This window comes from Otolemur garnettii, unplaced genomic scaffold (assembly GCF_000181295.1).
Source record: "Otolemur garnettii isolate 467f Iridium unplaced genomic scaffold, OtoGar3 scaffold00044, whole genome shotgun sequence".
In the NCBI taxonomy this organism is placed as follows: Eukaryota; Metazoa; Chordata; class Mammalia; order Primates; family Galagidae; genus Otolemur; species Otolemur garnettii.
This window is the reverse complement of record NW_003852439.1, coordinates 1,455,451-1,464,032: the sequence shown is the minus strand read 5'-3', so window position 1 is coordinate 1,464,032 and position 8,582 is coordinate 1,455,451.

Below are 8,582 nucleotides of genomic sequence, written 5' to 3'. Positions count from 1 at the left end.
TTTTTTTTTTTTTTTTTTTTTTTTTTTTTTTTTTTTTTTTTGCTGAGAGCTAGGGGAACACAGCTGTTGTCAGGCACGTAGGCCACAGCAGTGATCAGGCTCAAGGAGAGTAGGAGACCTTTCTACCTCTGGCCCTAGGAAGATAGTATTGGCAAGACCATACTGCAGAATTTTTTCTATTTCATTTTCATTCTTAATTTTTCCTTAGTGTTTTTTGTTTTTGCTCTGTTCCTTCCCTTCCTTGTTTCGGCAGAGGAAGAGTCTGGCTCTGCTCAGGCTTGTAAGGACTGAACTCTCCCAGTCCAGCCCCCTCAAAACCCGTGAGTTACAGGTGTGACCTTAGCACCATCCTGATCAATACCATTTCTTCCATTACCTTCAGTCTCTCTTCCTGACCTCCTTCTCTCCTTTTCTCCAGGGTTTTTTTTTTTTCCTGTTTCTTCTTGTTATTCCTCTTTCCCTCTTTTCTTTTCTTCTTGTTCCTTTCTTTTATTTTTTCCTTTTGGGAATGGCTTCAGCTTCATGCCAGGATGGCTTCTGGAGTGTTCTCAGAGATGGAGAGGGGCAGTGCAGGGCATCTAAAGCATGAAGGAGTCATTCCTTCTCCCTGCTGCATCCCACACTTCACTTTGCCCAGCCTGTCACACACATATATGTGTGTGTGTTTAAATTTATCCCTTTTGTCTTCCTTTTTCATTCTTTTGTCCTTTTCTTTCACTAAATGCAGTGACAGTCCTTGGTCTATGTCTAGTCTCGGCTATATTTTGCTGCATGACTCCACACTGGACATTTATCATCTCTGGGCCCTGCTTTTACCATTTATCCTGAAAGTTTCTTGGGACATGGGGCAGATTCTCCCATGGACATATCACAGGACTGTTGTGTTCTCAGCGGCTCCCTCAGCTGGCCCCCATAGCTGGCTGGCCCCACCAGGTGTCTGAGCTGGGGACCCTAAGAGGCTCTGAGACCAGACTTTCCTGAACTAGGGACCCCTTGCCATGGGGGAAGGTCCAGCTAGAGCCTCAAATTAGAGATCAGTCATGGAAGGCTTCCTATAGGAGGTGATGCTGTGGCAGGTTCTGAAGATGAGGCTAGGGAGGCATCTTTCCTGGCAGGATGGTCAACCCTTGAAAACACCAGGAAGCAGCTGGGACAAGGGAGCCACATAGGGGCAGAGGTGGAGCTGAACTGGGAAGTTTGAGGGCTGCCAAGTCTTTGTGCCTCTGGGTTAGTGTCAGATAGGAATGGAGCTGGTGGGTTCATTTCAGTGAAAGTCAGGGACCCCATAGTTAATGGGTGCAGCACCAACATGAGTCAGTTTGGGGCTTCAATCCTGGTACTGCCATTGACCCCTATGTGGCCTCAGGCCCTCTGACCACCAGCTACGCAGCCACTTCAGGAGAAATCCCAGGTTCATCACAATGTGTCTTGGAGAAGCTCAGGTAGACTGACATGAAGGCTATGTTAACCAGTTGGATGAAAGTATTCCAAATTGTATATAGAAACAACCCATTGTACCCCATGATAGTATTAATGTACACAGCTTTGACTTTATAAAAAAGAAAAAAGAAAAGAAAAGATTTTGCAAGCTACCAGGACTAAGTGCCAATTGACCTACAGGGGCAAAACCATTAGGGTGACCACAGACTTCTCTAATAAAATTCTTCAAGCCAGAAGATAATGGTCATCTACCTTTAACCTACTTAAATAGAACCAGCCCAGAATTCTATATCCTGCTAAGCTAAGCTTTAAAATTGATGGAGAAATCAAATCTTTTACTGATATGCAGACACTGAGGAAATCTGCCACAACAAGACCAGTTCTACAGGAAATATTTCAAGTTCTTCTACACACTGACCATCACAATGGACCAACAGCAAAGTAAGCACTCAATAAGATTCCACAATGATTCAAAAGATAAAACTAAGCAATGAACTTTCACAAAATAAGATCAATAGAATGCTACCACACTTATCAATTACCTCAATAAATGTTAGTGGCTTGAATTCCCCACTGAAGAGACATAGATTGGCTAACTGGAATAAAAAACACAAGCCATCCATTTGCTGTTTGCAGGAAACACACCTAACCTCAAAAGATAAACTAAAACTCAGAGTTAAGGGTTGGAAGACAATTTTTCAGGCAAATGGAATTCAGAAGAAAAGAGGGATTGCAATCTTATTTTCAGATACATGTGGATTTAAAGCAACTAAAATCAAAAAAGACAAAAATGATCACTTCATATTGGTCAAGGGAAAAATACAACAAGAAGACATTTCAATTCTAAATATTTATACACCCAATTTAAAAGCTCCCAGATTCTTAAAACAGACTTTACTCAGCCTGAGCAATATGATATCCTATAACACCATAGTAACTGGAGACTTTAACACTTCTCTCACAGAGCTGGACAGATCCTCTAAACAGAAATTAAATAAAGATAGAAGGGACTTAAATGAGACCCTAGAACAACTGTGCTTGATAGACGTATATAGACTACTCCATCCCAAAAATAAAGAATATACATTCTTCTCGTAGCCCCATGGAACATTCTCCAAAATTGATCATATCCTAAGACACAAAACAAACCTCAACAGAATCAAAAGAATTGAAATTTTACCTTCTATCTTCTCAGACCACAAGGCACTATAGGTGGAATTCAATTCCAACAAAAACTTTCAACCCTACACAAGGCATGGAAATTAAACAACCTTATGCTGAATGACAGGTGGGTGCAGGAAGAAATAAAAGAGGAAATCATTAACTTCCTTGAGCACAACAACAATGAAGACACAACCTACCAAAGCCTGTGGGATACAGCAAAAGCAGTCCTGAGCAGAAAATTTATTGCTTTAGATGCCTACATTTGAAAAACAGAAAGAGAGCATACAAACAAACTCACAAGCCATCTTATGGAATTGCAAAAAGAAGAACAATTTAAGTCAAAACTCAGCAGAAGAAAAGAAAAATCCAAAATTAAATCAGATTAATGAATTACATAAATTACGTATGATAATTAAAGTACATTAATATCAGAACTATACAAATGTCACATTAGATAAACAATTAAAATTATAATTGATAAAATTAAACTTGTATGAATTTACATAACTTTTGGAACATTTATAGCATATCAAAACATACTCTTAAATATAACTGAAAGAATATCTAGTATCTCTTATCACTTGCCAATGCTTCCCTTACCAAATAAATATCTAAAATCTTTCACTTGCAGGTTATGTCTCTGACAAAGGTTCAATAACCAGAATCCATAGAGAACTCAAACGTATTAGCAAGAAAAAAACAAGTGATCCCATCTCAGGGTGGGCAAGGGACTTGAAAGAAACTTCTCTAAAGAAGATAGGCACATGGCCTACAGATATATGAAAAATACTCATCATCCTTAATCATCAGAGAAATGCAAATCAAAACTACTTTGAGATATCACCTAACTCCAGTAAGATTAGCCCATATCACAAAATCCCAAAACCAGAGATGTTGGCATGGATGTGGAGAAAAGGGAACACTTCTACACTGCTGGTGAGAATGCAGACTAATTCATTCCTTTTGGAAAGACATTTGGAGAACACTCAGAGAACTAAAAATAAACCTGCCATTTGATCCTGCAATTCCTTTATTAGGTATATATCCAGAAGACCAAAAATCGAATTACAACAAAGATATTTGTATCAGAATGTTTACTGAGCCCAATTCATAATTGCTGTCATGGAAGAAGCCCAGGTGCCCATCGATCCACGAATGGATCAATAAACTGTGATATATGTACACCATGGAATATTTTGCAGCCCTAAAGAAAGATGGAGACTTTACCTCCTTCATGTTTACATGGATGGAACTGGAAATTGTTCTTCTTAGTAAAGTATCTCAAGAATGGAAGAAAAATTATCCAATGTACACAGCCCTAATTTGAAACTAAATTATAGCTTTCATAGGAAAGATATAACCTAATTAGAGCCTTAGAATATGGGGAGGGAGGAGGGTGAGGGAGGTGTTGGGATGGGTGGGTGAAGGGAGGGTGATTGGTGGGGTCATCTCTATGGTTTATCTTACAAGGGTACAAATGAATCTTTCTAAAAGCAGAGTATGAATGTCTTAATAACTAAGAAAATGACACGAAGGCTACATTAACCAGTTTGATGAGAGTATTTCAAATTGTATATGAAAACACCACACTGTACCCCATATGGTTGCATTAATGTACACAGCTATGATTTAATTAAAAAATAAAATAAAATAAATAAAATCTTTCCAAGTTGAGAGATACATTCATTGAATTGGAATTGGAATTAAATCAGAAATAAGTGAAATTGAAAACAAAAGAATCATTCAGAAAATTAATGAAACAAAAAGTTGGTTCTTGAAAAAGTAAATAAAATCAATAAACCTTTGTCCAGATTAGCTAGAAACAGAAAAGTAAAATTTCTAATAACCTCAATCAGAAATGATAAATGAGGCAGTGCCCATGGCTCAGTGGGTAGGGTGCTGGCCACATACACGCAAGGTGGCAGGTTTAAACCTCAGCCGGGTCTACTAAACAGCAATGTCCTCTGCAACAAAAAAATAGCTGGGCATTGTGCAGGCACCTGTAGTCCCAACTACTTGGGAGGCTGAGGCAAGAGAATCACTTAAGGCCAAGAGTTTGAGGTTGCTGTAAGCTGTGATACCACAGCACTCTACCAAGGGGGACATAGTGAGACTCTGTCTCAAAAAGAAAGAAAGAAAGAAAGAAAGAAAGAAAGAAAGAAAGAAAGAAAGAAAGAAAGGAAGGAAGGATAAATGGGAATAACAGATATCACAGAGATAAAAGAGATTATCGCTAACTACTACGAGAAACTCTATGCCCAGAAATTTGACAATGTGGAGGAAATAGATCAATACTTGGAATTGGACCCTCTCTCTAGACTTAACCAAGAAGAAACAGATCTCTTAAACAGACCAATATCAAGCACTGAGATTGCAGAAACAATAAAAAAGATTCCAACAAAAAAATACCCTGAACCAGATGGTGTCACACCAGAATTATATCAAACCTTCAAAGAAGAGCTCACACTCACACTTCAGAAATTATTCAAAACATTGAGAAAGAAAGAACATTCTCCAACACATTCAATGAGACAGACATCATCCTGATAACAAAACCAGGGAAAAGACCCAACTAAGAAGAAGACCAATTTTGCTAATGAATATAGATGCAAATAATCAATAAAGTTTTAGCCAATAGACTATAGCTATGCATTAAAAAGTTGTACATCATGATCAAGTAGGCTTCATCCCAGGGATGCAAGGCTGGTTTAACATACACAAATCCATAAATATAATTCACCATATTAATAGAAGCAAAAACAAAGACCATATGATCCTCTTGATAGATGCAGAAAAAGCATTTGATATAAATTCAGCATTTTTTCCTAACAAGAAAATTTAAGAATATAAGCAGAGGTGGTCCTTTTCTAAGTAAGTCTGATTAAAGCCATCTATAACAAACCCACAGCTAATATCATACTGAATGGAGTAAAACTGAAAACCTTTCCACTTAGAACTGGAACCAGACAAAGATGTCCTCTATTGTCTCTACTATACAACATGGTGCTAGAAGTTCTAGCCAATGCAATCAGGCAAGAGTGGATATAAAGGGCATCTAAATGGGGGCAGAGGAGGTCAAACTCTCACTCTTTGCCCATGATATACTCTTATACTTAGAGACCCCCAGAGACTCAACCACAAGACTCCGAGAAATGATCAAGAAATATAGTAACATCTCAGGGTATAAAATACATGTCCACATATCAGTAGCCTTTGTATATGCTAACAACAACCAAGTTGAGAAGCTAATCAAAGACACAATTCCCTTCGCAGTAGCTTCAAAGAAAATGTAATACCTAGAAATACACCTAACAAAAAAGGTGAGGAATCACTACAAAGAGAATTATGACACCCTAAGAAAAGAAACAGTAGAAGATATTAACAAATGGAAGAACACACAATACTCTTGGCTGGGAAGAATCAACATTGTTAAAATGTCTATACTTTCCAAAGCAATGTACAGATTCATTGCAATTCCCAATAAAATAACAGCATCATACTCTGAAGAACTGGAAAAAGTAGGTCTTTGCTTTGTATGGAACCAGAAAAAAACCCATATAGCCAAGGTATTGTTTAGTAATAAACCCAAAGCTAGGGGCATCACCCTACCAGACTTTAGGGCAGGCGTCCTCAAACTATGGCCCGTGGGCCACATGTAGCCTGCCTAGGACATTTACCTAGCCCGCCGGGTGTTTTTGCCTCTGCTGCCTGTACTGCTTAGCAGCCAACTTGTCCCAGGCCCACAGTCCGGGCCTCCAACAGTCTGAGGGACAGTGAACTGGCCCCTGTTTAAAAAGTTTGAGGATCCCTGCTTTAGGCTATATTACAAGTCTTTAGTGATCAAAACAGCATGGTATTGGCACAAAAATAGAGACATAGATATTTGGAATCAAATAGAAAACCAAGAGATGAAATCAGTCTCTTACAGACATCTAATCTTTCATAAACCAAATACAAATATAAGCATACACTGGGAAAAGAATCCCTATTCAATAAATGGTGCTGGGAGAACTCAATAACCACATGTAAAAGACTGAAACTGGACCTGCACCTTTCAACACTTACAAAAATTGACTCAAGATGGATAAAAGATTTTTTTTTTTTTTTTGAGACAGAGTATCAGTATGTCACCCTCGGGAGAGTGCCGTGGCATCACAGCTCACAGCAACTTCAAACTCTTGGGCTCAAGCAATTCTCTTGTCTCAGCTTCCCAAGTAGCTGGGACTACAGGCACCTGCCACAATGCCCAGCTATTTTTTGTTGCAGTTGTCATTGTTGTTTAGCTAGCCAGGGCTGGGCTCTAACCCGCCAACCTCAGTGTATGTGGCTGGCGCCATAACCACTATGCTACGGGCACTGAGCCTGGATAAAAGATTTAAATCTAAGACATGAAACAATAAAAATCCTAGAAGAAAGTGTAAAACTCTAGAGGATTTTGGCCTGGGGAAAGATTTTATGAAGAAGACTTCCATGGTAACTGCAACAACAAAAATAAACAAATGACACTTAATTAAACTGAAAAGCTTCTGCACAGCTAAGGATACAATAATTGAAGGAAAAAGGCAACCTTCAGAATGGGAAAACTAGGATCTACAGAGAACCCAAACTAATCAAAAAAAAAAAAAAAAAGGAGCAAACAATTCTATCTATCACTGGGCAAGAGACATGAACCGAACCTTTTCTTAGGAAGACAGACAAGTGACTAATAAACATATGAAAAAATGCTTATATCCCCTGTGGATCAAAGGAGTAGGGTACCAGCCCCATATGCCGGAGGTGGTGGGTTCAAACCCAGCCCTGGCCAAAAACTGCAAAAGAAAAAAAAAACCTACTCTGAGATATCACCTAACCCCAGTAAGATTAGCCCACTTTACAAAGTCCCAAAGCTGCAAATGCTGGTGTGGATGTGGAGAGAAGGGACAACTTTTACACTGTTTGTGGGACTGCAAACTAATACAGCCTCTTTGGAAAGAAGTATGCAGAGTTCTCAAAGAACTCAAAGTAGACCTCCCATTTGATCCCACAATCCCACTACTAGGCTTCTGCTCAGAAGAAAAAAACTCATTTTATCACAAAGACATTTGCAATAGACCGTTTATTGCAGTTCAATTTACATTCCCCAAAATGTAGAAACAACCTAAATGCCCACCCACCCAGGAATGGATTAACAACCTGTGGTATGTGTACCATGGAATACTATTCAGCCATTACAAAAAAAGATGAAGATTTTACATCTTTTACATCAACCTAGATGGAGTTGAAACACATTTGTCTTAGTAAAGCATCACAAGAATGGAGAAGCAAGAATCCAATATACTCGATCCAATACTAAGCCGGTAGACGACCTAATAAACACCCACATGTTAAGGAACTCATAAGGAATGGGGTAGTTATCTCAAGGATGTAAAGAGGATTCACCGTTTGAGGGGAAAATGCATCAGTGTACAGAAAGTCATAAACTTCTGTTTAGTAATTTGTACTGAGATTTCTTTGCCTTTCTCTATTTTTTTTTTAAGACTGCTATTGTTAGGCCACTGGAGCTGAGATAACACTCACTGTTTCATCTTTGTTAAGTCAAGGCCACCTAGCTGCTTGCTTCATTTCTGATGTGAACATTGAAAACTTCTTTGGAATATGAGGGAGTTAATGCACTAGAGAATTGGAAATTTTGGTTATAAAACTGGTCACAGACATAAGAGAAAAATTCAAATCAATTTAAGGTGGGGGACAGGGAAAGAGGGGGGCAAGGAAGAGGATGAGTGTGCTCCCACTTAATGGGCACAATGTTAAGGTGTATGGCACAGTCTTGGGGGCAGGACACAATTATAAGAGGGACCCTTCCTAACAAATGCAAACATTGCAACCTAATTTTTTATACCCTCAATTAACCTGAAACAATAAAAATAAATTAGAAAGAGTGGGAAGACATAATTAAAGTCTCATATTAAAGATACAAGTTATATGTGTATGTTTGTGTG